This window comes from Schistocerca gregaria, unplaced genomic scaffold (assembly GCF_023897955.1).
Source record: "Schistocerca gregaria isolate iqSchGreg1 unplaced genomic scaffold, iqSchGreg1.2 ptg000791l, whole genome shotgun sequence".
Classification (NCBI taxonomy): domain Eukaryota; kingdom Metazoa; phylum Arthropoda; class Insecta; order Orthoptera; family Acrididae; genus Schistocerca; species Schistocerca gregaria.
The window spans coordinates 141,130-167,955 of NW_026062159.1; the positions used below are offsets into that span (position 1 = coordinate 141,130).

The 26,826-nt window shown below is 50.9% G+C and overlaps 22 non-coding genes across 22 annotated transcripts; all 22 read right to left on the bottom strand.

Moving 5' to 3' along the window:
- Nucleotides 1-1,011: 1,011 nt before the first annotated feature.
- LOC126322038 (5S ribosomal RNA) lies at nucleotides 1,012-1,130 on the bottom strand. The gene has a single exon (XR_007558750.1). It is a non-coding gene; the product is annotated as a 5S ribosomal RNA (ribosomal RNA).
- A 1,086-nt stretch (nucleotides 1,131-2,216) lies between these two features.
- On the bottom strand, nucleotides 2,217-2,335 carry LOC126322079 (5S ribosomal RNA). The gene has a single exon (XR_007558789.1). It is a non-coding gene; the product is annotated as a 5S ribosomal RNA (ribosomal RNA).
- A 1,085-nt stretch (nucleotides 2,336-3,420) lies between these two features.
- Nucleotides 3,421-3,539, bottom strand: LOC126322068 (5S ribosomal RNA). Its single transcript, XR_007558779.1, has one exon. It is a non-coding gene; the product is annotated as a 5S ribosomal RNA (ribosomal RNA).
- A 1,085-nt stretch (nucleotides 3,540-4,624) lies between these two features.
- On the bottom strand, nucleotides 4,625-4,743 carry LOC126322039 (5S ribosomal RNA). Its single transcript, XR_007558751.1, has one exon. It is a non-coding gene; the product is annotated as a 5S ribosomal RNA (ribosomal RNA).
- Nucleotides 4,744-5,828: 1,085 nt separating this feature from the next.
- On the bottom strand, nucleotides 5,829-5,947 carry LOC126322041 (5S ribosomal RNA). Its single transcript, XR_007558753.1, has one exon. It is a non-coding gene; the product is annotated as a 5S ribosomal RNA (ribosomal RNA).
- A 1,085-nt stretch (nucleotides 5,948-7,032) lies between these two features.
- On the bottom strand, nucleotides 7,033-7,151 carry LOC126322043 (5S ribosomal RNA). Its single transcript, XR_007558754.1, has one exon. It is a non-coding gene; the product is annotated as a 5S ribosomal RNA (ribosomal RNA).
- Nucleotides 7,152-8,236: 1,085 nt separating this feature from the next.
- Nucleotides 8,237-8,355, bottom strand: LOC126322044 (5S ribosomal RNA). The gene has a single exon (XR_007558755.1). It is a non-coding gene; the product is annotated as a 5S ribosomal RNA (ribosomal RNA).
- A 1,085-nt stretch (nucleotides 8,356-9,440) lies between these two features.
- LOC126322045 (5S ribosomal RNA) lies at nucleotides 9,441-9,559 on the bottom strand. Its single transcript, XR_007558756.1, has one exon. It is a non-coding gene; the product is annotated as a 5S ribosomal RNA (ribosomal RNA).
- Nucleotides 9,560-10,645: 1,086 nt separating this feature from the next.
- LOC126322057 (5S ribosomal RNA) lies at nucleotides 10,646-10,764 on the bottom strand. The gene has a single exon (XR_007558768.1). It is a non-coding gene; the product is annotated as a 5S ribosomal RNA (ribosomal RNA).
- Nucleotides 10,765-11,849: 1,085 nt separating this feature from the next.
- LOC126322046 (5S ribosomal RNA) lies at nucleotides 11,850-11,968 on the bottom strand. Its single transcript, XR_007558757.1, has one exon. It is a non-coding gene; the product is annotated as a 5S ribosomal RNA (ribosomal RNA).
- Nucleotides 11,969-13,053: 1,085 nt separating this feature from the next.
- On the bottom strand, nucleotides 13,054-13,172 carry LOC126322047 (5S ribosomal RNA). The gene has a single exon (XR_007558758.1). It is a non-coding gene; the product is annotated as a 5S ribosomal RNA (ribosomal RNA).
- A 1,086-nt stretch (nucleotides 13,173-14,258) lies between these two features.
- Nucleotides 14,259-14,377, bottom strand: LOC126322058 (5S ribosomal RNA). The gene has a single exon (XR_007558769.1). It is a non-coding gene; the product is annotated as a 5S ribosomal RNA (ribosomal RNA).
- Nucleotides 14,378-15,462: 1,085 nt separating this feature from the next.
- Nucleotides 15,463-15,581, bottom strand: LOC126322048 (5S ribosomal RNA). Its single transcript, XR_007558759.1, has one exon. It is a non-coding gene; the product is annotated as a 5S ribosomal RNA (ribosomal RNA).
- A 1,086-nt stretch (nucleotides 15,582-16,667) lies between these two features.
- Nucleotides 16,668-16,786, bottom strand: LOC126322062 (5S ribosomal RNA). The gene has a single exon (XR_007558773.1). It is a non-coding gene; the product is annotated as a 5S ribosomal RNA (ribosomal RNA).
- A 1,085-nt stretch (nucleotides 16,787-17,871) lies between these two features.
- LOC126322049 (5S ribosomal RNA) lies at nucleotides 17,872-17,990 on the bottom strand. The gene has a single exon (XR_007558760.1). It is a non-coding gene; the product is annotated as a 5S ribosomal RNA (ribosomal RNA).
- A 1,086-nt stretch (nucleotides 17,991-19,076) lies between these two features.
- LOC126322050 (5S ribosomal RNA) lies at nucleotides 19,077-19,195 on the bottom strand. The gene has a single exon (XR_007558761.1). It is a non-coding gene; the product is annotated as a 5S ribosomal RNA (ribosomal RNA).
- Nucleotides 19,196-20,280: 1,085 nt separating this feature from the next.
- On the bottom strand, nucleotides 20,281-20,399 carry LOC126322051 (5S ribosomal RNA). Its single transcript, XR_007558762.1, has one exon. It is a non-coding gene; the product is annotated as a 5S ribosomal RNA (ribosomal RNA).
- A 1,085-nt stretch (nucleotides 20,400-21,484) lies between these two features.
- LOC126322053 (5S ribosomal RNA) lies at nucleotides 21,485-21,603 on the bottom strand. The gene has a single exon (XR_007558764.1). It is a non-coding gene; the product is annotated as a 5S ribosomal RNA (ribosomal RNA).
- A 1,085-nt stretch (nucleotides 21,604-22,688) lies between these two features.
- On the bottom strand, nucleotides 22,689-22,807 carry LOC126322054 (5S ribosomal RNA). The gene has a single exon (XR_007558765.1). It is a non-coding gene; the product is annotated as a 5S ribosomal RNA (ribosomal RNA).
- A 1,086-nt stretch (nucleotides 22,808-23,893) lies between these two features.
- Nucleotides 23,894-24,012, bottom strand: LOC126322059 (5S ribosomal RNA). The gene has a single exon (XR_007558770.1). It is a non-coding gene; the product is annotated as a 5S ribosomal RNA (ribosomal RNA).
- A 1,085-nt stretch (nucleotides 24,013-25,097) lies between these two features.
- Nucleotides 25,098-25,216, bottom strand: LOC126322055 (5S ribosomal RNA). Its single transcript, XR_007558766.1, has one exon. It is a non-coding gene; the product is annotated as a 5S ribosomal RNA (ribosomal RNA).
- Nucleotides 25,217-26,301: 1,085 nt separating this feature from the next.
- Nucleotides 26,302-26,420, bottom strand: LOC126322056 (5S ribosomal RNA). The gene has a single exon (XR_007558767.1). It is a non-coding gene; the product is annotated as a 5S ribosomal RNA (ribosomal RNA).
- Nucleotides 26,421-26,826: the final 406 nt, after the last annotated feature.

Below are 26,826 nucleotides of genomic sequence, written 5' to 3' on the forward strand. Positions count from 1 at the left end.
TCGCCATTTTCGGTGGCACATTTGACACTCGCGGGAGACGCACCTTGTTATTGTTATCCAGCGCAGGTCTTGCGCGCGGCCGGGCGGCGGGTGGACTACGCGGGGTGTGTCAGTGTCCTGCTGGACCGAGGGAAGCGTTCTCACCTGCCTGACACGCGTCGCGCTTCCAGATATTTGCGTAATTCGCATGGTGCATTCTCGGCTGTCCCCTTCCGTCCCGACTTGTCCCGACTTGTCTCGACTTGTCTCGACTGCCGCTCGCTGCCGCTCGGGTCGTGGTCCATATGACAGCACAAGCACGAGAAACAACTGCGAGACTGGCGCCGGACTGACCGGCGTGTGCGAGGCGCCGTGTGCGGCCGTTCGGAGCTACTAGAGCAGTGCTGTTCCGTGCAATGCCGTGGAAAGGTGCGAAAACACGGACACAAGACACAGGCGGTTCGACAAAGCATCCATCTCTTCTAGCGGCGAAAGATAAATTTTTGTTTACAAATTTGCATTTGTACACTGCTACAAAACTATAAGCCCTGGCGTATTTCAGAACAGTCCTGTCGTGTCATACTCTTGTTATTTCTAGAGACACTTTGTCTGACTTCATTTTTTGGCTACCCCTGCCAGCCCTCTTTTAAAGAGTACCCAGGCGGTCAACGATCCGAATACTAACGATGTTGCTTATCGTCGGTGATCGTACCAGAACAGTTGACTTTCTGTTTTTTTAGTTTTTTATTTAATTATTTAGTTTTTTGGAATTTAGCGCTCCTACAAAACAGTAGGCTCTGACGCATTTCAAGTGCACATCTGTCGAATCGCAGTGTTTCGTTACTTTCAAGGAGTTCCTACCACCCTTCCTTCGCGCATTCTTGCTCAAACTGAGTTCATTACTGTAATTTCGCATCTTACGTTTAATACAGTAGTTTAAAATGCTTGTGGGAGCATCCTTGTCGCACCTGAGAGTTAGTATGAAAAGAGGGCTGCCAGGTGTAGTGACATGAAATTTAAAAGAAGAGAGAGAGCCAACAGCACCCGGTGTTCCCAGGCGGTCACCCATCCAAGTACTAACCGGGCCCGATGTTGCTTAACTTCGGTGATCGGACGAGAACCGGTGTATTCAACATGGTATGGCCGTTGGCGTCCTTATACTGTAGCCGCACGGCAGAAGAATGCTTCGCCTCTCCTTCCAACACACGCAATCGCCATTTTCGGTGGCACATTTGACGCAAAGCACGTCCTTCCACCTCGACACTCGCGGGAGACGCACCTTGTTATTGTTATCCAGCGCAGGTTTTGCGCGTGGCCGGGCGGCGGGTGGACTGCGCGGGGTGTGTCAGTGTCCTGCTGGACCGAGGGAAGCGTTCTCACCTGCCTGACACGCGTCGCGCTTCCAGATATTTGCGTAATTCGCATGGTGCATTCTCGGCTGTCCCCTTCCGTCCCGACTTGTCCCGACTTTGCTCGACTGCCGCTCGCTGCCGCTCGGGTCGTGGTCCATATGACAGCACAAGCACGAGAAACAACTGCGAGACTGGCGCCGGACTGACCGGCGTGTGCGAGGCGCCGTGTGCGGCCGTTCGGAGCTACTAGAGCAGTGCTGTTCCGTGCAATGCCGTGGAAAGGAGCGAAAACACGGACACAAGACACAGGCGGTTCGACAAAGCATCCATCTCTTCTAGCGGCGAAAGATAAATTTTTGTTTACAAATTTGCATTTGTACACTGCTACAAAACTATAAGCCCTGGCGTATTTCAGAACAGTCCTGTCGTGTCATACTCTTGTTATTTCTAGAGACACTTTGTCTGACTTCATTTTTTGGCTACCCCTGCCAGCCCTCTTTTCCAGAGTACCCAGGCGGTCAACGATCCGAATACTAACGATGTTGCTTATCGTCGGTGATCGTACCAGAACAGTTGACTTTCTGTTTTTTTAGGTTTTTATTTAATTATTTAGTTTTTTGGAATTTAGCGCTCCTACAAAACAGTAGGCTCTGACGCATTTCAAGTGCACATCTGTCGATTCGCAGTGTTTCGTTACTTTCAAGGAGTTCCTACCACCCTTCCTTCGCGCATTCTTGCTCAAACTGAGTTCATTACTGTAATTTCGCATCTTACGTTTAATACAGTAGTTTAAAATGCTTGTGGGAGCATCTTTGTCGCACCTGAGAGTTAGTATGAAAAGAGGGCTGCCAGGTGTAGCGACATGAAATTTAAAAGAAGAGAGAGAGCCAACAGCACCCGGTGTTCCATGGCGGTCACCAATCCAAGTACTAACCGGGCCCGATGTTGCTTAACTTCGGTGATCGGACGAGAACCGGTGTATTCAACATGGTATGGCCGTTGGCGTCCTTATAGTGTAGCCGCACGGCAGAAGAATTCTTCGCCTCTCCTTCCAACACACGCAATCGCCATTTTCGGTGACACATTTGACGCAAAGCACGTCCTTCCACCTCGACACTCGCGGGAGACGCACCTTGTTATTTTTATCCAGCGCAGGTTTTGCGCGTGGCCGGGCGGCGGGTGGACTGCGTGGGGTGTGTCAGTGTCCTGCTGGACCGAGGGAAGCGTTCTCACCTGCCTGACACGCGTCGCGCTTCCAGATATTTGCGTAATTCGCATGGTGCATTCTCGGCTGTCCCCTTCCGTCCCGACTTGTCCCGACTTTGCTCGACTGCCGCTCGCTGCCGCTCGGGTCGTGGTCCATATGACAGCACAAGCACGAGAAACAACTGCGAGACTGGCGCCGGACTGACCGGCGTGTGCGAGGCGCCGTGTGCGGCCGTTCGGAGCTACTAGAGCAGTGCTGTTCCGTGCAATGCCGTGGAAAGGTGCGAAAACACGGACACAAGACACAGGCGGTTCGACAAAGCATCCATCTCTTCTAGCGGCGAAAGATAAGTTTTTGTTTACAAATTTGCATTTGTACACTGCTACAAAACTATAAGCCCTGGCGTATTTCAGAACAGTCCTGTCGTGTCATACTCTTGTTATTTCTAGAGACACTTTGTCTGACTTCATTTTTTGGCTACCCCTGCCAGCCCTCTTTCCAGAGTACCCAGGCGGTCACCGATCCGAATACTAACGATGTTGCTTATCGTCGGTGATCGTACCAGAACAGTTGATTTTCTGTTTTTTTAGTTTTTTATTTAATTATTTAGTTTTTTGGAATTTAGCGCTCCTACAAAACAGTAGGCTCTGACGCATTTCAAGTGCACATCTGTCGATTCGCAGTGTTTCGTTACTTTCAAGGAGTTCCTACCACCCTTCCTTCGCGCATTCTTGCTCAAACTGAGTTCATTACTGTAATTTCGCATCTTACGTTTAATACAGTAGTTTAAAATGCTTGTGGGAGCATCTTTGTCGCACCTGAGAGTTAGTATGAAAAGAGGGCTGCCAGGTGTAGTGACATGAAATTTAAAAGAAGAGAGAGAGCCAACAGCACCCGGTGTTCCCAGGCGGTCACCCATCCAAGTACTAACCGGGCCCGATGTTGCTTAACTTCGGTGATCGGACGAGAACCGGTGTATTCAACATGGTATGGCCGTTCGCGTCCTTATACTGTAGCTGCACGGCAGAAGAATGCTTCGCCTCTCCTTCCAACACACGCAATCGCCATTTTCGGTGGCACATTTGACGCAAAGCACGTCCTTCCTCCTCGACACTCGCGGGAGACGCACCTTGTTATTGTCAACCAGCGCAGGTCTTGCGCGCGGCCGGGCGGCGGGTGGACTGCGCGGGGTGTGTCAGTGTCCTGCTGGACCGAGGGAAGCGTTCTCACCTGCCTGACACGCGTCGCGCTTCCAGATATTTGCGTAATTCGCATGGTGCATTCTCGGCTGTCCCCTTCCGTCCCGACTTGTCCCGACTTTGCTCGACTGCCGCTCGCTGCCGCTCGGGTCGTGGTCCATATGACAGCACAAGCACGAGAAACAACTGCGAGACTGGCGCCGGACTGACCGGCGTGTGCGAGGCGCCGTGTGCGGCCGTTCGGAGCTACTAGAGCAGTGCTGTTCCGTGCAATGCTGTGGAAAGGTGCGAAAACACGGACACAAGACACAGGCGGTTCGACAAAGCATCCATCTCTTCTAGCGGCGAAAGATAAGTTTTTGTTTACAAATTTGCATTTGTACACTGCTACAAAACTATAAGCCCTGGCGTATTTCAGAACAGTCCTGTCGTGTCATACTCTTGTTATTTCTAGAGACACTTTGTCTGACTTCATTTTTTGGCTACCCCTGCCAGCCCTCTTTCCAGAGTACCCAGGCGGTCACCGATCCGAATACTAACGATGTTGCTTATCGTCGGTGATCGTACCAGAACAGTTGATTTTCTGTTTTTTTAGTTTTTTATTTAATTATTTAGTTTTTTGGAATTTAGCGCTCCTACAAAACAGAAGGCTCTGACGCATTTCAAGTGCACATCTGTCGATTCGCAGTATTTCGTTACTTTCAGGGAGTTCCTACCACCCTTCCTTCGCGCATTCTTGCTCAAACTGAGTTCATTACTGTAATTTCGCATCTTACGTTTAATACAGTAGTTTAAAATGCTTGTGGGAGCATCTTTGTCGCACCTGAGAGTTAGTATGAAAAGAGGGCTGCCAGGTGTAGTGACATGAAATTTAAAAGAAGAGAGAGAGCCAACAGCACCCGGTGTTCCCAGGCGGTCACCCATCCAAGTACTAACCGGGCCCGATGTTGCTTAACTTCGGTGATCGGACGAGAACCGGTGTATTCAACATGGTATGGCCGTTGGCGTCCTTATACTGTAGCTGCACGGCAGAAGAATGCTTCGCCTCTCCTTCCAACACACGCAATCGCCATTTTCGGTGGCACATTTGACGCAAAGCACGTCCTTCCTCCTCGACACTCGCGGGAGACGCACCTTGTTATTGTCAACCAGCGCAGGTCTTGCGCGCGGCCGGGCGGCGGGTGGACTGCGCGGGGTGTGTCAGTGTCCTGCTGGACCGAGGGAAGCGTTCTCACCTGCCTGACACGCGTCGCGCTTCCAGATATTTGCGTAATTCGCATGGTGCATTCTCGGCTGTCCCCTTCCGTCCCGACTTGTCCCGACTTTGCTCGACTGCCGCTCGCTGCCGCTCGGGTCGTGGTCCATATGACAGCACAAGCACGAGAAACAACTGCGAGACTGGCGCCGGACTGACCGGCGTGTGCGAGGCGCCGTGTGCGGCCGTTCGGAGCTACTAGAGCAGTGCTGTTCCGTGCAATGCTGTGGAAAGGTGCGAAAACACGGACACAAGACACAGGCGGTTCGACAAAGCATCCATCTCTTCTAGCGGCGAAAGATAAGTTTTTGTTTACAAATTTGCATTTGTACACTGCTACAAAACTATAAGCCCTGGCGTATTTCAGAACAGTCCTGTCGTGTCATACTCTTGTTATTTCTAGAGACACTTTGTCTGACTTCATTTTTTGGCTACCCCTGCCAGCCCTCTTTCCAGAGTACCCAGGCGGTCACCGATCCGAATACTAACGATGTTGCTTATCGTCGGTGATCGTACCAGAACAGTTGATTTTCTGTTTTTTTAGTTTTTTATTTAATTATTTAGTTTTTTGGAATTTAGCGCTCCTACAAAACAGAAGGCTCTGACGCATTTCAAGTGCACATCTGTCGATTCGCAGTATTTCGTTACTTTCAGGGAGTTCCTACCACCCTTCCTTCGCGCATTCTTGCTCAAACTGAGTTCATTACTGTAATTTCGCATCTTACGTTTAATACAGTAGTTTAAAATGCTTGTGGGAGCATCTTTGTCGCACCTGAGAGTTAGTATGAAAAGAGGGCTGCCAGGTGTAGTGACATGAAATTTAAAAGAAGAGAGAGAGCCAACAGCACCCGGTGTTCCCAGGCGGTCACCCATCCAAGTACTAACCGGGCCCGATGTTGCTTAACTTCGGTGATCGGACGAGAACCGGTGTATTCAACATGGTATGGCCGTTGGCGTCCTTATACTGTAGCTGCACGGCAGAAGAATGCTTCGCCTCTCCTTCCAACACACGCAATCGCCATTTTCGGTGGCACATTTGACGCAAAGCACGTCCTTCCTCCTCGACACTCGCGGGAGACGCATCTTGTTATTGTCAACCAGCGCAGGTCTTGCGCGCGGCCGGGCGGCGGGTGGACTGCGCGGGGTGTGTCAGTGTCCTGCTGGACCGAGGGAAGCGTTCTCACCTGCCTGACACGCGTCGCGCTTCCAGATATTTGCGTAATTCGCATGGTGCATTCTCGGCTGTCCCCTTCCGTCCCGACTTGTCCCGACTTTGCTCGACTGCCGCTCGCTGCCGCTCGGGTCGTGGTCCATATGACAGCACAAGCACGAGAAACAACTGCGAGACTGGCGCCGGACTGACCGGCGTGTGCGAGGCGCCGTGTGCGGCCGTTCGGAGCTACTAGAGCAGTGCTGTTCCGTGCAATGCTGTGGAAAGGTGCGAAAACACGGACACAAGACACAGGCGGTTCGACAAAGCATCCATCTCTTCTAGCGGCGAAAGATAAGTTTTTGTTTACAAATTTGCATTTGTACACTGCTACAAAACTATAAGCCCTGGCGTATTTCAGAACAGTCCTGTCGTGTCATACTCTTGTTATTTCTAGAGACACTTTGTCTGACTTCATTTTTTGGCTACCCCTGCCAGCCCTCTTTCCAGAGTACCCAGGCGGTCACCGATCCGAATACTAACGATGTTGCTTATCGTCGGTGATCGTACCAGAACAGTTGATTTTCTGTTTTTTTAGTTTTTTATTTAATTATTTAGTTTTTTGGAATTTAGCGCTCCTACAAAACAGAAGGCTCTGACGCATTTCAAGTGCACATCTGTCGATTCGCAGTATTTCGTTACTTTCAGGGAGTTCCTACCACCCTTCCTTCGCGCATTCTTGCTCAAACTGAGTTCATTACTGTAATTTCGCATCTTACGTTTAATACAGTAGTTTAAAATGCTTGTGGGAGCATCTTTGTCGCACCTGAGAGTTAGTATGAAAAGAGGGCTGCCAGGTGTAGTGACATGAAATTTAAAAGAAGAGAGAGAGCCAACAGCACCCGGTGTTCCCAGGCGGTCACCCATCCAAGTACTAACCGGGCCCGATGTTGCTTAACTTCGGTGATCGGACGAGAACCGGTGTATTCAACATGGTATGGCCGTTGGCGTCCTTATACTGTAGCTGCACGGCAGAAGAATGCTTCGCCTCTCCTTCCAACACACGCAATCGCCATTTTCGGTGGCACATTTGACGCAAAGCACGTCCTTCCTCCTCGACACTCGCGGGAGACGCACCTTGTTATTGTCAACCAGCGCAGGTCTTGCGCGCGGCCGGGCGGCGGGTGGACTGCGCGGGGTGTGTCAGTGTCCTGCTGGACCGAGGGAAGCGTTCTCACCTGCCTGACACGCGTCGCGCTTCCAGATATTTGCGTAATTCGCATGGTGCATTCTCGGCTGTCCCCTTCCGTCCCGACTTGTCCCGACTTTGCTCGACTGCCGCTCGCTGCCGCTCGGGTCGTGGTCCATATGACAGCACAAGCACGAGAAACAACTGCGAGACTGGCGCCGGACTGACCGGCGTGTGCGAGGCGCCGTGTGCGGCCGTTCGGAGCTACTAGAGCAGTGCTGTTCCGTGCAATGCTGTGGAAAGGTGCGAAAACACGGACACAAGACACAGGCGGTTCGACAAAGCATCCATCTCTTCTAGCGGCGAAAGATAAGTTTTTGTTTACAAATTTGCATTTGTACACTGCTACAAAACTATAAGCCCTGGCGTATTTCAGAACAGTCCTGTCGTGTCATACTCTTGTTATTTCTAGAGACACTTTGTCTGACTTCATTTTTTGGCTACCCCTGCCAGCCCTCTTTCCAGAGTACCCAGGCGGTCACCGATCCGAATACTAACGATGTTGCTTATCGTCGGTGATCGTACCAGAACAGTTGATTTTCTGTTTTTTTAGTTTTTTATTTAATTATTTAGTTTTTTGGAATTTAGCGCTCCTACAAAACAGAAGGCTCTGACGCATTTCAAGTGCACATCTGTCGATTCGCAGTATTTCGTTACTTTCAGGGAGTTCCTACCACCCTTCCTTCGCGCATTCTTGCTCAAACTGAGTTCATTACTGTAATTTCGCATCTTACGTTTAATACAGTAGTTTAAAATGCTTGTGGGAGCATCTTTGTCGCACCTGAGAGTTAGTATGAAAAGAGGGCTGCCAGGTGTAGTGACATGAAATTTAAAAGAAGAGAGAGAGCCAACAGCACCCGGTGTTCCCAGGCGGTCACCCATCCAAGTACTAACCGGGCCCGATGTTGCTTAACTTCGGTGATCGGACGAGAACCGGTGTATTCAACATGGTATGGCCGTTGGCGTCCTTATACTGTAGCTGCACGGCAGAAGAATGCTTCGCCTCTCCTTCCAACACACGCAATCGCCATTTTCGGTGGCACATTTGACGCAAAGCACGTCCTTCCTCCTCGACACTCGCGGGAGACGCATCTTGTTATTGTCAACCAGCGCAGGTCTTGCGCGCGGCCGGGCGGCGGGTGGACTGCGCGGGGTGTGTCAGTGTCCTGCTGGACCGAGGGAAGCGTTCTCACCTGCCTGACACGCGTCGCGCTTCCAGATATTTGCGTAATTCGCATGGTGCATTCTCGGCTGTCCCCTTCCGTCCCGACTTGTCCCGACTTTGCTCGACTGCCGCTCGCTGCCGCTCGGGTCGTGGTCCATATGACAGCACAAGCACGAGAAACAACTGCGAGACTGGCGCCGGACTGACCGGCGTGTGCGAGGCGCCGTGTGCGGCCGTTCGGAGCTACTAGAGCAGTGCTGTTCCGTGCAATGCTGTGGAAAGGTGCGAAAACACGGACACAAGACACAGGCGGTTCGACAAAGCATCCATCTCTTCTAGCGGCGAAAGATAAGTTTTTGTTTACAAATTTGCATTTGTACACTGCTACAAAACTATAAGCCCTGGCGTATTTCAGAACAGTCCTGTCGTGTCATACTCTTGTTATTTCTAGAGACACTTTGTCTGACTTCATTTTTTGGCTACCCCTGCCAGCCCTCTTTCCAGAGTACCCAGGCGGTCACCGATCCGAATACTAACGATGTTGCTTATCGTCGGTGATCGTACCAGAACAGTTGATTTTCTGTTTTTTTAGTTTTTTATTTAATTATTTAGTTTTTTGGAATTTAGCGCTCCTACAAAACAGAAGGCTCTGACGCATTTCAAGTGCACATCTGTCGATTCGCAGTATTTCGTTACTTTCAGGGAGTTCCTACCACCCTTCCTTCGCGCATTCTTGCTCAAACTGAGTTCATTACTGTAATTTCGCATCTTACGTTTAATACAGTAGTTTAAAATGCTTGTGGGAGCATCTTTGTCGCACCTGAGAGTTAGTATGAAAAGAGGGCTGCCAGGTGTAGTGACATGAAATTTAAAAGAAGATAGAGAGCCAACAGCACCCGGTGTTCCCAGGCGGTCACCCATCCAAGTACTAACCGGGCCCGATGTTGCTTAACTTCGGTGATCGGACGAGAACCGGTGTATTCAACATGGTATGGCCGTTGGCGTCCTTATACTGTAGCCGCACGGCAGAAGAATGCTTCGCCTCTCCTTCCAACACACGCAATCGCCATTTTCGGTGGCACATTTGACGCAAAGCACGTCCTTCCTCCTCGACACTCGCGGGAGACGCACCTTGTTATTGTCAACCAGCGCAGGTCTTGCGCGCGGCCGGGCGGCGGGTGGACTGCGCGGGGTGTGTCAGTGTCCTGCTGGACCGAGGGAAGCGTTCTCACCTGCCTGACACGCGTCGCGCTTCCAGATATTTGCGTAATTCGCATGGTGCATTCTCGGCTGTCCCCTTCCGTCCCGACTTGTCCCGACTTTGCTCGACTGCCGCTCGCTGCCGCTCGGGTCGTGGTCCATATGACAGCACAAGCACGAGAAACAACTGCGAGACTGGCGCCGGACTGACCGGCGTGTGCGAGGCGCCGTGTGCGGCCGTTCGGAGCTACTAGAGCAGTGCTGTTCCGTGCAATGCTGTGGAAAGGTGCGAAAACACGGACACAAGACACAGGCGGTTCGACAAAGCATCCATCTCTTCTAGCGGCGAAAGATAAGTTTTTGTTTACAAATTTGCATTTGTACACTGCTACAAAACTATAAGCCCTGGCGTATTTCAGAACAGTCCTGTCGTGTCATACTCTTGTTATTTCTAGAGACACTTTGTCTGACTTCATTTTTTGGCTACCCCTGCCAGCCCTCTTTTCCAGAGTACCCAGGCGGTCACCGATCCGAATACTAACGATGTTGCTTATCGTCGGTGATCGTACCAGAACAGTTGATTTTCTGTTTTTTTAGTTTTTTATTTAATTATTTAGTTTTTTGGAATTTAGCGCTCCTACAAAACAGTAGGCTCTGACGCATTTCAAGTGCACATCTGTCGATTCGCAGTGTTTCGTTACTTTCAAGGAGTTCCTACCACCCTTCCTTCGCGCATTCTTGCTCAAACTGAGTTCATTACTGTAATTTCGCATCTTACGTTTAATACAGTAGTTTAAAATGCTTGTGGGAGCATCTTTGTCGCACCTGAGAGTTAGTATGAAAGGAGGGCTGCCAGGTGTAGTGACATGAAATTTAAAAGAAGAGAGAGAGCCAACAGCACCCGGTGTTCCCAGGCGGTCACCCATCCAAGTACTAACCGGGCCCGATGTTGCTTAACTTCGGTGATCTGACGAGAACCGGTGTATTCAACATGGTATGGCCGTTGGCGTCCTTATACTGTAGCTGCACGGCAGAAGAATGCTTCGCCTCTCCTTCCAACACACGCAATCGCCATTTTCGGTGGCACATTTGACGCAAAGCACGTCCTTCCTCCTCGACACTCGCGGGAGACGCACCTTGTTATTGTCAACCAGCGCAGGTCTTGCGCGCGGCCGGGCGGCGGGTGGACTGCGCGGGGTGTGTCAGTGTCCTGCTGGACCGAGGGAAGCGTTCTCACCTGCCTGACACGCGTCGCGCTTCCAGATATTTGCGTAATTCGCATGGTGCATTCTCGGCTGTCCCCTTCCGTCCCGACTTGTCCCGACTTTGCTCGACTGCCGCTCGCTGCCGCTCGGGTCGTGGTCCATATGACAGCACAAGCACGAGAAACAACTGCGAGACTGGCGCCGGACTGACCGGCGTGTGCGAGGCGCCGTGTGCGGCCGTTCGGAGCTACTAGAGCAGTGCTGTTCCGTGCAATGCTGTGGAAAGGTGCGAAAACACGGACACAAGACACAGGCGGTTCGACAAAGCATCCATCTCTTCTAGCGGCGAAAGATAAGTTTTTGTTTACAAATTTGCATTTGTACACTGCTACAAAACTATAAGCCCTGGCGTATTTCAGAACAGTCCTGTCGTGTCATACTCTTGTTATTTCTAGAGACACTTTGTCTGACTTCATTTTTTGGCTACCCCTGCCAGCCCTCTTTCCAGAGTACCCAGGCGGTCACCGATCCGAATACTAACGATGTTGCTTATCGTCGGTGATCGTACCAGAACAGTTGATTTTCTGTTTTTTTAGTTTTTTATTTAATTATTTAGTTGTTTGGAATTTAGCGCTCCTACAAAACAGAAGGCTCTGACGCATTTCAAGTGCACATCTGTCGATTCGCAGTATTTCGTTACTTTCAGGGAGTTCCTACCACCCTTCCTTCGCGCATTCTTGCTCAAACTGAGTTCATTACTGTAATTTCGCATCTTACGTTTAATACAGTAGTTTAAAATGCTTGTGGGAGCATCTTTGTCGCACCTGAGAGTTAGTATGAAAAGAGGGCTGCCAGGTGTAGTGACATGAAATTTAAAAGAAGATAGAGAGCCAACAGCACCCGGTGTTCCCAGGCGGTCACCCATCCAAGTACTAACCGGGCCCGATGTTGCTTAACTTCGGTGATCGGACGAGAACCGGTGTATTCAACATGGTATGGCCGTTGGCGTCCTTATACTGTAGCCGCACGGCAGAAGAATGCTTCGCCTCTCCTTCCAACACACGCAATCGCCATTTTCGGTGGCACATTTGACGCAAAGCACGTCCTTCCTCCTCGACACTCGCGGGAGACGCACCTTGTTATTGTCAACCAGCGCAGGTCTTGCGCGCGGCCGGGCGGCGGGTGGACTGCGCGGGGTGTGTCAGTGTCCTGCTGGACCGAGGGAAGCGTTCTCACCTGCCTGACACGCGTCGCGCTTCCAGATATTTGCGTAATTCGCATGGTGCATTCTCGGCTGTCCCCTTCCGTCCCGACTTGTCCCGACTTTGCTCGACTGCCGCTCGCTGCCGCTCGGGTCGTGGTCCATATGACAGCACAAGCACGAGAAACAACTGCGAGACTGGCGCCGGACTGACCGGCGTGTGCGAGGCGCCGTGTGCGGCCGTTCGGAGCTACTAGAGCAGTGCTGTTCCGTGCAATGCTGTGGAAAGGTGCGAAAACACGGACACAAGACACAGGCGGTTCGACAAAGCATCCATCTCTTCTAGCGGCGAAAGATAAGTTTTTGTTTACAAATTTGCATTTGTACACTGCTACAAAACTATAAGCCCTGGCGTATTTCAGAACAGTCCTGTCGTGTCATACTCTTGTTATTTCTAGAGACACTTTGTCTGACTTCATTTTTTGGCTACCCCTGCCAGCCCTCTTTCCAGAGTACCCAGGCGGTCACCGATCCGAATACTAACGATGTTGCTTATCGTCGGTGATCGTACCAGAACAGTTGATTTTCTGTTTTTTTAGTTTTTTATTTAATTATTTAGTTTTTTGTAATTTAGCGCTCCTACAAAACAGAAGGCTCTGACGCATTTCAAGTGCACATCTGTCGATTCGCAGTATTTCGTTACTTTCAGGGAGTTCCTACCACCCTTCCTTCGCGCATTCTTGCTCAAACTGAGTTCATTACTGTAATTTCGCATCTTACGTTTAATACAGTAGTTTAAAATGCTTGTGGGAGCATCTTTGTCGCACCTGAGAGTTAGTATGAAAAGAGGGCTGCCAGGTGTAGTGACATGAAATTTAAAAGAAGATAGAGAGCCAACAGCACCCGGTGTTCCCAGGCGGTCACCCATCCAAGTACTAACCGGGCCCGATGTTGCTTAACTTCGGTGATCGGACGAGAACCGGTGTATTCAACATGGTATGGCCGTTGGCGTCCTTATACTGTAGCCGCACGGCAGAAGAATGCTTCGCCTCTCCTTCCAACACACGCAATCGCCATTTTCGGTGGCACATTTGACGCAAAGCACGTCCTTCCTCCTCGACACTCGCGGGAGACGCACCTTGTTATTGTCAACCAGCGCAGGTCTTGCGCGCGGCCGGGCGGCGGGTGGACTGCGCGGGGTGTGTCAGTGTCCTGCTGGACCGAGGGAAGCGTTCTCACCTGCCTGACACGCGTCGCGCTTCCAGATATTTGCGTAATTCGCATGGTGCATTCTCGGCTGTCCCCTTCCGTCCCGACTTGTCCCGACTTTGCTCGACTGCCGCTCGCTGCCGCTCGGGTCGTGGTCCATATGACAGCACAAGCACGAGAAACAACTGCGAGACTGGCGCCGGACTGACCGGCGTGTGCGAGGCGCCGTGTGCGGCCGTTCGGAGCTACTAGAGCAGTGCTGTTCCGTGCAATGCTGTGGAAAGGTGCGAAAACACGGACACAAGACACAGGCGGTTCGACAAAGCATCCATCTCTTCTAGCGGCGAAAGATAAGTTTTTGTTTACAAATTTGCATTTGTACACTGCTACAAAACTATAAGCCCTGGCGTATTTCAGAACAGTCCTGTCGTGTCATACTCTTGTTATTTCTAGAGACACTTTGTCTGACTTCATTTTTTGGCTACCCCTGCCAGCCCTCTTTTCCAGAGTACCCAGGCGGTCACCGATCCGAATACTAACGATGTTGCTTATCGTCGGTGATCGTACCAGAACAGTTGATTTTCTGTTTTTTTAGTTTTTTATTTAATTATTTAGTTTTTTGGAATTTAGCGCTCCTACAAAACAGTAGGCTCTGACGCATTTCAAGTGCACATCTGTCGATTCGCAGTGTTTCGTTACTTTCAAGGAGTTCCTACCACCCTTCCTTCGCGCATTCTTGCTCAAACTGAGTTCATTACTGTAATTTCGCATCTTACGTTTAATACAGTAGTTTAAAATGCTTGTGGGAGCATCTTTGTCGCACCTGAGAGTTAGTATGAAAAGAGGGCTGCCAGGTGTAGTGACATGAAATTTAAAAGAAGAGAGAGAGCCAACAGCACCCGGTGTTCCCAGGCGGTCACCCATCCAAGTACTAACCGGGCCCGATGTTGCTTAACTTCGGTGATCTGACGAGAACCGGTGTATTCAACATGGTATGGCCGTTGGCGTCCTTATACTGTAGCTGCACGGCAGAAGAATGCTTCGCCTCTCCTTCCAACACACGCAATCGCCATTTTCGGTGGCACATTTGACGCAAAGCACGTCCTTCCTCCTCGACACTCGCGGGAGACGCACCTTGTTATTGTCAACCAGCGCAGGTCTTGCGCGCGGCCGGGCGGCGGGTGGACTGCGCGGGGTGTGTCAGTGTCCTGCTGGACCGAGGGAAGCGTTCTCACCTGCCTGACACGCGTCGCGCTTCCAGATATTTGCGTAATTCGCATGGTGCATTCTCGGCTGTCCCCTTCCGTCCCGACTTGTCCCGACTTTGCTCGACTGCCGCTCGCTGCCGCTCGGGTCGTGGTCCATATGACAGCACAAGCACGAGAAACAACTGCGAGACTGGCGCCGGACTGACCGGCGTGTGCGAGGCGCCGTGTGCGGCCGTTCGGAGCTACTAGAGCAGTGCTGTTCCGTGCAATGCTGTGGAAAGGTGCGAAAACACGGACACAAGACACAGGCGGTTCGACAAAGCATCCATCTCTTCTAGCGGCGAAAGATAAGTTTTTGTTTACAAATTTGCATTTGTACACTGCTACAAAACTATAAGCCCTGGCGTATTTCAGAACAGTCCTGTCGTGTCATACTCTTGTTATTTCTAGAGACACTTTGTCTGACTTCATTTTTTGGCTACCCCTGCCAGCCCTCTTTCCAGAGTACCCAGGCGGTCACCGATCCGAATACTAACGATGTTGCTTATCGTCGGTGATCGTACCAGAACAGTTGATTTTCTGTTTTTTTAGTTTTTTATTTAATTATTTAGTTTTTTGGAATTTAGCGCTCCTACAAAACAGAAGGCTCTGACGCATTTCAAGTGCACATCTGTCGATTCGCAGTATTTCGTTACTTTCAGGGAGTTCCTACCACCCTTCCTTCGCGCATTCTTGCTCAAACTGAGTTCATTACTGTAATTTCGCATCTTACGTTTAATACAGTAGTTTAAAATGCTTGTGGGAGCATCTTTGTCGCACCTGAGAGTTAGTATGAAAAGAGGGCTGCCAGGTGTAGTGACATGAAATTTAAAAGAAGATAGAGAGCCAACAGCACCCGGTGTTCCCAGGCGGTCACCCATCCAAGTACTAACCGGGCCCGATGTTGCTTAACTTCGGTGATCGGACGAGAACCGGTGTATTCAACATGGTATGGCCGTTGGCGTCCTTATACTGTAGCCGCACGGCAGAAGAATGCTTCGCCTCTCCTTCCAACACACGCAATCGCCATTTTCGGTGGCACATTTGACGCAAAGCACGTCCTTCCTCCTCGACACTCGCGGGAGACGCACCTTGTTATTGTCAACCAGCGCAGGTCTTGCGCGCGGCCGGGCGGCGGGTGGACTGCGCGGGGTGTGTCAGTGTCCTGCTGGACCGAGGGAAGCGTTCTCACCTGCCTGACACGCGTCGCGCTTCCAGATATTTGCGTAATTCGCATGGTGCATTCTCGGCTGTCCCCTTCCGTCCCGACTTGTCCCGACTTTGCTCGACTGCCGCTCGCTGCCGCTCGGGTCGTGGTCCATATGACAGCACAAGCACGAGAAACAACTGCGAGACTGGCGCCGGACTGACCGGCGTGTGCGAGGCGCCGTGTGCGGCCGTTCGGAGCTACTAGAGCAGTGCTGTTCCGTGCAATGCTGTGGAAAGGTGCGAAAACACGGACACAAGACACAGGCGGTTCGACAAAGCATCCATCTCTTCTAGCGGCGAAAGATAAGTTTTTGTTTACAAATTTGCATTTGTACACTGCTACAAAACTATAAGCCCTGGCGTATTTCAGAACAGTCCTGTCGTGTCATACTCTTGTTATTTCTAGAGACACTTTGTCTGACTTCATTTTTTGGCTACCCCTGCCAGCCCTCTTTTCCAGAGTACCCAGGCGGTCACCGATCCGAATACTAACGATGTTGCTTATCGTCGGTGATCGTACCAGAACAGTTGATTTTCTGTTTTTTTAGTTTTTTATTTAATTATTTAGTTTTTTGGAATTTAGCGCTCCTACAAAACAGTAGGCTCTGACGCATTTCAAGTGCACATCTGTCGATTCGCAGTGTTTCGTTACTTTCAAGGAGTTCCCACCACCCTTCCTTCGCGCATTCTTGCTCAAACTGAGTTCATTACTGTAATTTCGCATCTTACGTTTAATACAGTAGTTTAAAATGCTTGTGGGAGCATCTTTGTCGCACCTGAGAGTTAGTATGAAAAGAGGGCTGCCAGGTGTAGTGACATGAAATTTAAAAGAAGAGAGAGAGCCAACAGCACCCGGTGTTCCCAGGCGGTCACCCATCCAAGTACTAACCGGGCCCGGTGTTGCTTAACTTCGGTGATCTGACGAGAACCGGTGTATTCAACATGGTATGGCCGTTGGCGTCCTTATACTGTAGCTGCACGGCAGAAGAATGCTTCGCCTCTCCTTCCAACACACGCAATCGCCATTTTCGGTGGCACATTTGACGCAAAGCACGTCCTTCCTCCTCGACACTCGCGGGAGACGCACCTTGTTATTGTCAACCAGCGCAGGTCTTGCGCGCGGCCGGGCGGCGGGTGGACTGCGCGGGGTGTGTCAGTGTCCTGCTGGACCGAGGGAAGCGTTCTCACCTGCCTGACACGCGTCGCGCTTCCAGATATTTGCGTAATTCGCATGGTGCATTCTCGGCTGTCCCCTTCCGTCCCGACTTGTCCCGACTTTGCTCGACTGCCGCTCGCTGCCGCTCGGGTCGTGGTCCATATGACAGCACAAGCACGAGAAACAACTGCGAGACTGGCGCCGGACTGACCGGCGTGTGCGAGGCGCCGTGTGCGGCCGTTCGGAGCTACTAGAGCAGTGCTGTTCCGTGCAATGCTGTGGAAAGGTGCGAAAACACGGACACAAGACACAGGCGGTTCGACAAAGCATCCATCTCTTCTAGCGGCGAAAGATAAGTTTTTGTTTACAAATTTGCATTTGTACACTGCTACAAAACTATAAGCCCTGGCGTATTTCAGAACAGTCCTGTCGTGTCATACTCTTGTTATTTCTAGAGACACTTTGTCTGACTTCATTTTTTGGCTACCCCTGCCAGCCCTCTTTCCAGAGTACCCAGGCGGTCACCGATCCGAATACTAACGATGTTGCTTATCGTCGGTGATCGTACCAGAACAGTTGATTTGCTGTTTTTTTAGTTTTTTATTTAATTATTTAGTTTTTTGGAATTTAGCGCTCCTACAAAACAGTAGGCTCTGACGCATTTCAAGTGCACATCTGTCGATTCGCAGTGTTTCGTTACTTTCAAGGAGTTCCTACCACCCTTCCTTCGCGCATTCTTGCTCAAACTGAGTTCATTACTGTAATTTCGCATCTTACGTTTAATACAGTAGTTTAAAATGCTTGTGGGAGCATCTTTGTCGCACCTGAGAGTTAGTATGAAAAGAGGGCTGCCAGGTGTAGTGACATGAAATTTAAAAGAAGAGAGAGAGCCAACAGCACCCGGTGTTCCCAGGCGGTCACCCATCCAAGTACTAACCGGGCCCGATGTTGCTTAACTTCGGTGATCGGACGAGAACCGGTGTATTCAACATGGTATGGCCGTTGGCGTCCTTATACTGTAGCTGCACGGCAGAAGAATGCTTCGCCTCTCCTTCCAACACACGCAATCGCCATTTTCGGTGGCACATTTGACGCAAAGCACGTCCTTCCTCCTCGACACTCGCGGGAGACGCACCTTGTTATTGTCAACCAGCGCAGGTCTTGCGCGCGGCCGGGCGGCGGGTGGACTGCGCGGGGTGTGTCAGTGTCCTGCTGGACCGAGGGAAGCGTTCTCACCTGCCTGACACGCGTCGCGCTTCCAGATATTTGCGTAATTCGCATGGTGCATTCTCGGCTGTCCCCTTCCGTCCCGACTTGTCCCGACTTTGCTCGACTGCCGCTCGCTGCCGCTCGGGTCGTGGTCCATATGACAGCACAAGCACGAGAAACAACTGCGAGACTGGCGCCGGACTGACCGGCGTGTGCGAGGCGCCGTGTGCGGCCGTTCGGAGCTACTAGAGCAGTGCTGTTCCGTGCAATGCCGTGGAAAGGTGCGAAAACACGGACACAAGACACAGGCGGTTCGACAAAGCATCCATTTCTTCTAGCGGCGAAAGATAAATTTTTGTTTACAAATTTGCATTTGTACACTGCTACAAAACTATAAGCCCTGGCGTATTTCAGAACAGTCCTGTCGTGTCATACTCTTGTTATTTCTAGAGACACTTTGTCTGACTTCATTTTTTGGCTACCCCTGCCAGCCCTCTTTTCCAGAGTACCCAGGCGGTCACCGATCCGAATACTAACGATGTTGCTTATCGTCGGTGATCGTACCAGAACAGTTGATTTTCTGTTTTTTTAGTTTTTTATTTAATTATTTAGTTTTTTGGAATTTAGCGCTCCTACAAAACAGTAGGCTCTGACGCATTTCAAGTGCACATCTGTCGATTCGCAGTGTTTCGTTACTTTCAAGGAGTTCCTACCACCCTTCCTTCGCGCATTCTTGCTCAAACTGAGTTCATTACTGTAATTTCGCATCTTACGTTTAATACAGTAGTTTAAAATGCTTGTGGGAGCATCTTTGTCGCACCTGAGAGTTAGTATGAAAAGAGGGCTGCCAGGTGTAGTGACATGAAATTTAAAAGAAGAGAGAGAGCCAACAGCACCCGGTGTTCCCAGGCGGTCACCCATCCAAGTACTAACCGGGCCCGATGTTGCTTAACTTCGGTGATCGGACGAGAACCGGTGTATTCAACATGGTATGGCCGTTGGCGTCCTTATACTGTAGCTGCACGGCAGAAGAATGCTTCGCCTCTCCTTCCAACACACGCAATCGCCATTTTCGGTGGCACATTTGACGCAAAGCACGTCCTTCCTCCTCGACACTCGCGGGAGACGCACCTTGTTATTGTCAACCAGCGCAGGTCTTGCGCGCGGCCGGGCGGCGGGTGGACTGCGCGGGGTGTGTCAGTGTCCTGCTGGACCGAGGGAAGCGTTCTCACCTGCCTGACACGCGTCGCGCTTCCAGATATTTGCGTAATTCGCATGGTGCATTCTCGGCTGTCCCCTTCCGTCCCGACTTGTCCCGACTTTGCTCGACTGCCGCTCGCTGCCGCTCGGGTCGTGGTCCATATGACAGCACAAGCACGAGAAACAACTGCGAGACTGGCGCCGGACTGACCGGCGTGTGCGAGGCGCCGTGTGCGGCCGTTCGGAGCTACTAGAGCAGTGCTGTTCCGTGCAATGCTGTGGAAAGGTGCGAAAACACGGACACAAGACACAGGCGGTTCGACAAAGCATCCATCTCTTCTAGCGGCGAAAGATAAGTTTTTGTTTACAAATTTGCATTTGTACACTGCTACAAAACTATAAGCCCTGGCGTATTTCAGAACAGTCCTGTCGTGTCATACTCTTGTTATTTCTAGAGACACTTTGTCTGACTTCATTTTTTGGCTACCCCTGCCAGCCCTCTTTCCAGAGTACCCAGGCGGTCACCGATCCGAATACTAACGATGTTGCTTATCGTCGGTGATCGTACCAGAACAGTTGATTTTCTGTTTTTTTAGTTTTTTATTTAATTATTTAGTTTTTTGGAATTTAGCGCTCCTACAAAACAGAAGGCTCTGACGCATTTCAAGTGCACATCTGTCGATTCGCAGTATTTCGTTACTTTCAGGGAGTTCCTACCACCCTTCCTTCGCGCATTCTTGCTCAAACTGAGTTCATTACTGTAATTTCGCATCTTACGTTTAATACAGTAGTTTAAAATGCTTGTGGGAGCATCTTTGTCGCACCTGAGAGTTAGTATGAAAAGAGGGCTGCCAGGTGTAGTGACATGAAATTTAAAAGAAGATAGAGAGCCAACAGCACCCGGTGTTCCCAGGCGGTCACCCATCCAAGTACTAACCGGGCCCGATGTTGCTTAACTTCGGTGATCGGACGAGAACCGGTGTATTCAACATGGTATGGCCGTTGGCGTCCTTATACTGTAGCCGCACGGCAGAAGAATGCTTCGCCTCTCCTTCCAACACACGCAATCGCCATTTTCGGTGGCACATTTGACGCAAAGCACGTCCTTCCTCCTCGACACTCGCGGGAGACGCACCTTGTTATTGTCAACCAGCGCAGGTCTTGCGCGCGGCCGGGCGGCGGGTGGACTGCGCGGGGTGTGTCAGTGTCCTGCTGGACCGAGGGAAGCGTTCTCACCTGCCTGACACGCGTCGCGCTTCCAGATATTTGCGTAATTCGCATGGTGCATTCTCGGCTGTCCCCTTCCGTCCCGACTTGTCCCGACTTTGCTCGACTGCCGCTCGCTGCCGCTCGGGTCGTGGTCCATATGACAGCACAAGCACGAGAAACAACTGCGAGACTGGCGCCGGACTGACCGGCGTGTGCGAGGCGCCGTGTGCGGCCGTTCGGAGCTACTAGAGCAGTGCTGTTCCGTGCAATGCTGTGGAAAGGTGCGAAAACACGGACACAAGACACAGGCGGTTCGACAAAGCATCCATCTCTTCTAGCGGCGAAAGATAAGTTTTTGTTTACAAATTTGCATTTGTACACTGCTACAAAACTATAAGCCCTGGCGTATTTCAGAACAGTCCTGTCGTGTCATACTCTTGTTATTTCTAGAGACACTTTGTCTGACTTCATTTTTTGGCTACCCCTGCCAGCCCTCTTTCCAGAGTACCCAGGCGGTCACCGATCCGAATACTAACGATGTTGCTTATCGTCGGTGATCGTACCAGAACAGTTGATTTTCTGTTTTTTTAGTTTTTTATTTAATTATTTAGTTTTTTGGAATTTAGCGCTCCTACAAAACAGAAGGCTCTGACGCATTTCAAGTGCACATCTGTCGATTCGCAGTATTTCGTTACTTTCAGGGAGTTCCTACCACCCTTCCTTCGCGCATTCTTGCTCAAACTGAGTTCATTACTGTAATTTCGCATCTTACGTTTAATACAGTAGTTTAAAATGCTTGTGGGAGCATCTTTGTCGCACCTGAGAGTTAGTATGAAAAGAGGGCTGCCAGGTGTAGTGACATGAAATTTAAAAGAAGATAGAGAGCCAACAGCACCCGGTGTTCCCAGGCGGTCACCCATCCAAGTACTAACCGGGCCCGATGTTGCTTAACTTCGGTGATCGGACGAGAACCGGTGTATTCAACATGGTATGGCCGTTGGCGTCCTTATACTGTAGCCGCACGGCAGAAGAATGCTTCGCCTCTCCTTCCAACACACGCAATCGCCATTTTCGGTGGCACATTTGACGCAAAGCACGTCCTTCCTCCTCGACACTCGCGGGAGACGCACCTTGTTATTGTCAACCAGCGCAGGTCTTGCGCGCGGCCGGGCGGCGGGTGGACTGCGCGGGGTGTGTCAGTGTCCTGCTGGACCGAGGGAAGCGTTCTCACCTGCCTGACACGCGTCGCGCTTCCAGATATTTGCGTAATTCGCATGGTGCATTCTCGGCTGTCCCCTTCCGTCCCGACTTGTCCCGACTTTGCTCGACTGCCGCTCGCTGCCGCTCGGGTCGTGGTCCATATGACAGCACAAGCACGAGAAACAACTGCGAGACTGGCGCCGGACTGACCGGCGTGTGCGAGGCGCCGTGTGCGGCCGTTCGGAGCTACTAGAGCAGTGCTGTTCCGTGCAATGCTGTGGAAAGGTGCGAAAACACGGACACAAGACACAGGCGGTTCGACAAAGCATCCATCTCTTCTAGCGGCGAAAGATAAGTTTTTGTTTACAAATTTGCATTTGTACACTGCTACAAAACTATAAGCCCTGGCGTATTTCAGAACAGTCCTGTCGTGTCATACTCTTGTTATTTCTAGAGACACTTTGTCTGACTTCATTTTTTGGCTACCCCTGCCAGCCCTCTTTCCAGAGTACCCAGGCGGTCACCGATCCGAATACTAACGATGTTGCTTATCGTCGGTGATCGTACCAGAACAGTTGATTTTCTGTTTTTTTAGTTTTTTATTTAATTATTTAGTTTTTTGGAATTTAGCGCTCCTACAAAACAGAAGGCTCTGACGCATTTCAAGTGCACATCTGTCGATTCGCAGTATTTCGTTACTTTCAGGGAGTTCCTACCACCCTTCCTTCGCGCATTCTTGCTCAAACTGAGTTCATTACTGTAATTTCGCATCTTACGTTTAATACAGTAGTTTAAAATGCTTGTGGGAGCATCTTTGTCGCACCTGAGAGTTAGTATGAAAAGAGGGCTGCCAGGTGTAGTGACATGAAATTTAAAAGAAGATAGAGAGCCAACAGCACCCGGTGTTCCCAGGCGGTCACCCATCCAAGTACTAACCGGGCCCGATGTTGCTTAACTTCGGTGATCGGACGAGAACCGGTGTATTCAACATGGTATGGCCGTTGGCGTCCTTATACTGTAGCCGCACGGCAGAAGAATGCTTCGCCTCTCCTTCCAACACACGCAATCGCCATTTTCGGTGGCACATTTGACGCAAAGCACGTCCTTCCTCCTCGACACTCGCGGGAGACGCACCTTGTTATTGTCAACCAGCGCAGGTCTTGCGCGCGGCCGGGCGGCGGGTGGACTGCGCGGGGTGTGTCAGTGTCCTGCTGGACCGAGGGAAGCGTTCTCACCTGCCTGACACGCGTCGCGCTTCCAGATATTTGCGTAATTCGCATGGTGCATTCTCGGCTGTCCCCTTCCGTCCCGACTTGTCCCGACTTTGCTCGACTGCCGCTCGCTGCCGCTCGGGTCGTGGTCCATATGACAGCACAAGCACGAGAAACAACTGCGAGACTGGCGCCGGACTGACCGGCGTGTGCGAGGCGCCGTGTGCGGCCGTTCGGAGCTACTAGAGCAGTGCTGTTCCGTGCAATGCTGTGGAAAGGTGCGAAAACACGGACACAAGACACAGGCGGTTCGACAAAGCATCCATCTCTTCTAGCGGCGAAAGATAAGTTTTTGTTTACAAATTTGCATTTGTACACTGCTACAAAACTATAAGCCCTGGCGTATTTCAGAACAGTCCTGTCGTGTCATACTCTTGTTATTTCTAGAGACACTTTGTCTGACTTCATTTTTTGGCTACCCCTGCCAGCCCTCTTTTCCAGAGTACCCAGGCGGTCACCGATCCGAATACTAACGATGTTGCTTATCGTCGGTGATCGTACCAGAACAGTTGATTTTCTGTTTTTTTAGTTTTTTATTTAATTATTTAGTTTTTTGGAATTTAGCGCTCCTACAAAACAGTAGGCTCTGACGCATTTCAAGTGCACATCTGTCGATTCGCAGTGTTTCGTTACTTTCAAGGAGTTCCTACCACCCTTCCTTCGCGCATTCTTGCTCAAACTGAGTTCATTACTGTAATTTCGCATCTTACGTTTAATACAGTAGTTTAAAATGCTTGTGGGAGCATCTTTGTCGCACCTGAGAGTTAGTATGAAAAGAGGGCTGCCAGGTGTAGTGACATGAAATTTAAAAGAAGAGAGAGAGCCAACAGCACCCGGTGTTCCCAGGCGGTCACCCATCCAAGTACTAACCGGGCCCGATGTTGCTTAACTTCGGTGATCTGACGAGAACCGGTGTATTCAACATGGTATGGCCGTTGGCGTCCTTATACTGTAGCTGCACGGCAGAAGAATGCTTCGCCTCTCCTTCCAACACACGCAATCGCCATTTTCGGTGGCACATTTGACGCAAAGCACGTCCTTCCTCCTCGACACTCGCGGGAGACGCACCTTGTTATTGTCAACCAGCGCAGGTCTTGCGCGCGGCCGGGCGGCGGGTGGACTGCGCGGGGTGTGTCAGTGTCCTGCTGGACCGAGGGAAGCGTTCTCACCTGCCTGACACGCGTCGCGCTTCCAGATATTTGCGTAATTCGCATGGTGCATTCTCGGCTGTCCCCTTCCGTCCCGACTTGTCCCGACTTTGCTCGACTGCCGCTCGCTGCCGCTCGGGTCGTGGTCCATATGACAGCACAAGCACGAGAAACAACTGCGAGACTGGCGCCGGACTGACCGGCGTGTGCGAGGCGCCGTGTGCGGCCGTTCGGAGCTACTAGAGCAGTGCTGTTCCGTGCAATGCTGTGGAAAGGTGCGAAAACACGGACACAAGACACAGGCGGTTCGACAAAGCATCCATCTCTTCTAGCGGCGAAAGATAAGTTTTTGTTTACAAATTTGCATTTGTACACTGCTACAAAACTATAAGCCCTGGCGTATTTCAGAACAGTCCTGTCGTGTCATACTCTTGTTATTTCTAGAGACACTTTGTCTGACTTCATTTTTTGGCTACCCCTGCCAGCCCTCTTTCCAGAGTACCCAGGCGGTCACCGATCCGAATACTAACGATGTTGCTTATCGTCGGTGATCGTACCAGAACAGTTGATTTTCTGTTTTTTTAGTTTTTTATTTAATTATTTAGTTTTTTGGAATTTAGCGCTCCTACAAAACAGAAGGCTCTGACGCATTTCAAGTGCACATCTGTCGATTCGCAGTATTTCGTTACTTTCAGGGAGTTCCTACCACCCTTCCTTCGCGCATTCTTGCTCAAACTGAGTTCATTACTGTAATTTCGCATCTTACGTTTAATACAGTAGTTTAAAATGCTTGTGGGAGCATCTTTGTCGCACCTGAGAGTTAGTATGAAAAGAGGGCTGCCAGGTGTAGTGACATGAAATTTAAAAGAAGATAGAGAGCCAACAGCACCCGGTGTTCCCAGGCGGTCACCCATCCAAGTACTAACCGGGCCCGATGTTGCTTAACTTCGGTGATCGGACGAGAACCGGTGTATTCAACATGGTATGGCCGTTGGCGTCCTTATACTGTAGCCGCACGGCAGAAGAATGCTTCGCCTCTCCTTCCAACACACGCAATCGCCATTTTCGGTGGCACATTTGACGCAAAGCACGTCCTTCCTCCTCGACACTCGCGGGAGACGCACCTTGTTATTGTCAACCAGCGCAGGTCTTGCGCGCGGCCGGGCGGCGGTGGACTGCGCGGGGTGTGTCAGTGTCCTGCTGGACCGAGGGAAGCGTTCTCACCTGCCTGACACGCGTCGCGCTTCCAGATATTTGCGTAATTCGCATGGTGCATTCTCGGCTGTCCCCTTCCGTCCCGACTTGTCCCGACTTTGCTCGACTGCCGCTCGCTGCCGCTCGGGTCGTGGTCCATATGACAGCACAAGCACGAGAAACAACTGCGAGACTGGCGCCGGACTGACCGGCGTGTGCGAGGCGCCGTGTGCGGCCGTTCGGAGCTACTAGAGCAGTGCTGTTCCGTGCAATGCTGTGGAAAGGTGCGAAAACACGGACACAAGACACAGGCGGTTCGACAAAGCATCCATCTCTTCTAGCGGCGAAAGATAAGTTTTTGTTTACAAATTTGCATTTGTACACTGCTACAAAACTATAAGCCCTGGCGTATTTCAGAACAGTCCTGTCGTGTCATACTCTTGTTATTTCTAGAGACACTTTGTCTGACTTCATTTTTTGGCTACCCCTGCCAGCCCTCTTTTCCAGAGTACCCAGGCGGTCACCGATCCGAATACTAACGATGTTGCTTATCGTCGGTGATCGTACCAGAACAGTTGATTTTCTGTTTTTTTAGTTTTTTATTTAATTATTTAGTTTTTTGGAATTTAGCGCTCCTACAAAACAGTAGGCTCTGACGCATTTCAAGTGCACATCTGTCGATTCGCAGTGTTTCGTTACTTTCAAGGAGTTCCTACCACCCTTCCTTCGCGCATTCTTGCTCAAACTGAGTTCATTACTGTAATTTCGCATCTTACGTTTAATACAGTAGTTTAAAATGCTTGTGGGAGCATCTTTGTCGCACCTGAGAGTTAGTATGAAAAGAGGGCTGCCAGGTGTAGTGACATGAAATTTAAAAGAAGAGAGAGAGCCAACAGCACCCGGTGTTCCCAGGCGGTCACCCATCCAAGTACTAACCGGGCCCGATGTTGCTTAACTTCGGTGATCGGACGAGAACCGGTGTATTCAACATGGTATGGCCGTTGGCGTCCCTTATACTGTAGCTGCACGGCAGAAGAATGCTTCGCCTCTCCTTCCAACACACGCAATCGCCATTTTCGGTGGCACATTTGACGCAAAGCACGTCCTTCCTCCTCGACACTCGCGGGAGACGCACCTTGTTATTGTCAACCAGCGCAGGTCTTGCGCGCGGCCGGGCGGCGGGGTGGACTGCGCGGGGTGTGTCAGTGTCCTGCTGGACCGAGGGAAGCGTTCTCACCTGCCTGACACGCGTCGCGCTTCCAGATATTTGCGTAATTCGCATGGTGCATTCTCGGCTGTCCCCTTCCGTCCCGACTTGTCCGACTTTGCTCGACTGCCGCTCGCTGCCGCTCGGGTCGTGGTCCATATGACAGCACAAGCACGAGAAACAACTGCATCTGTCTCGCGTGTGT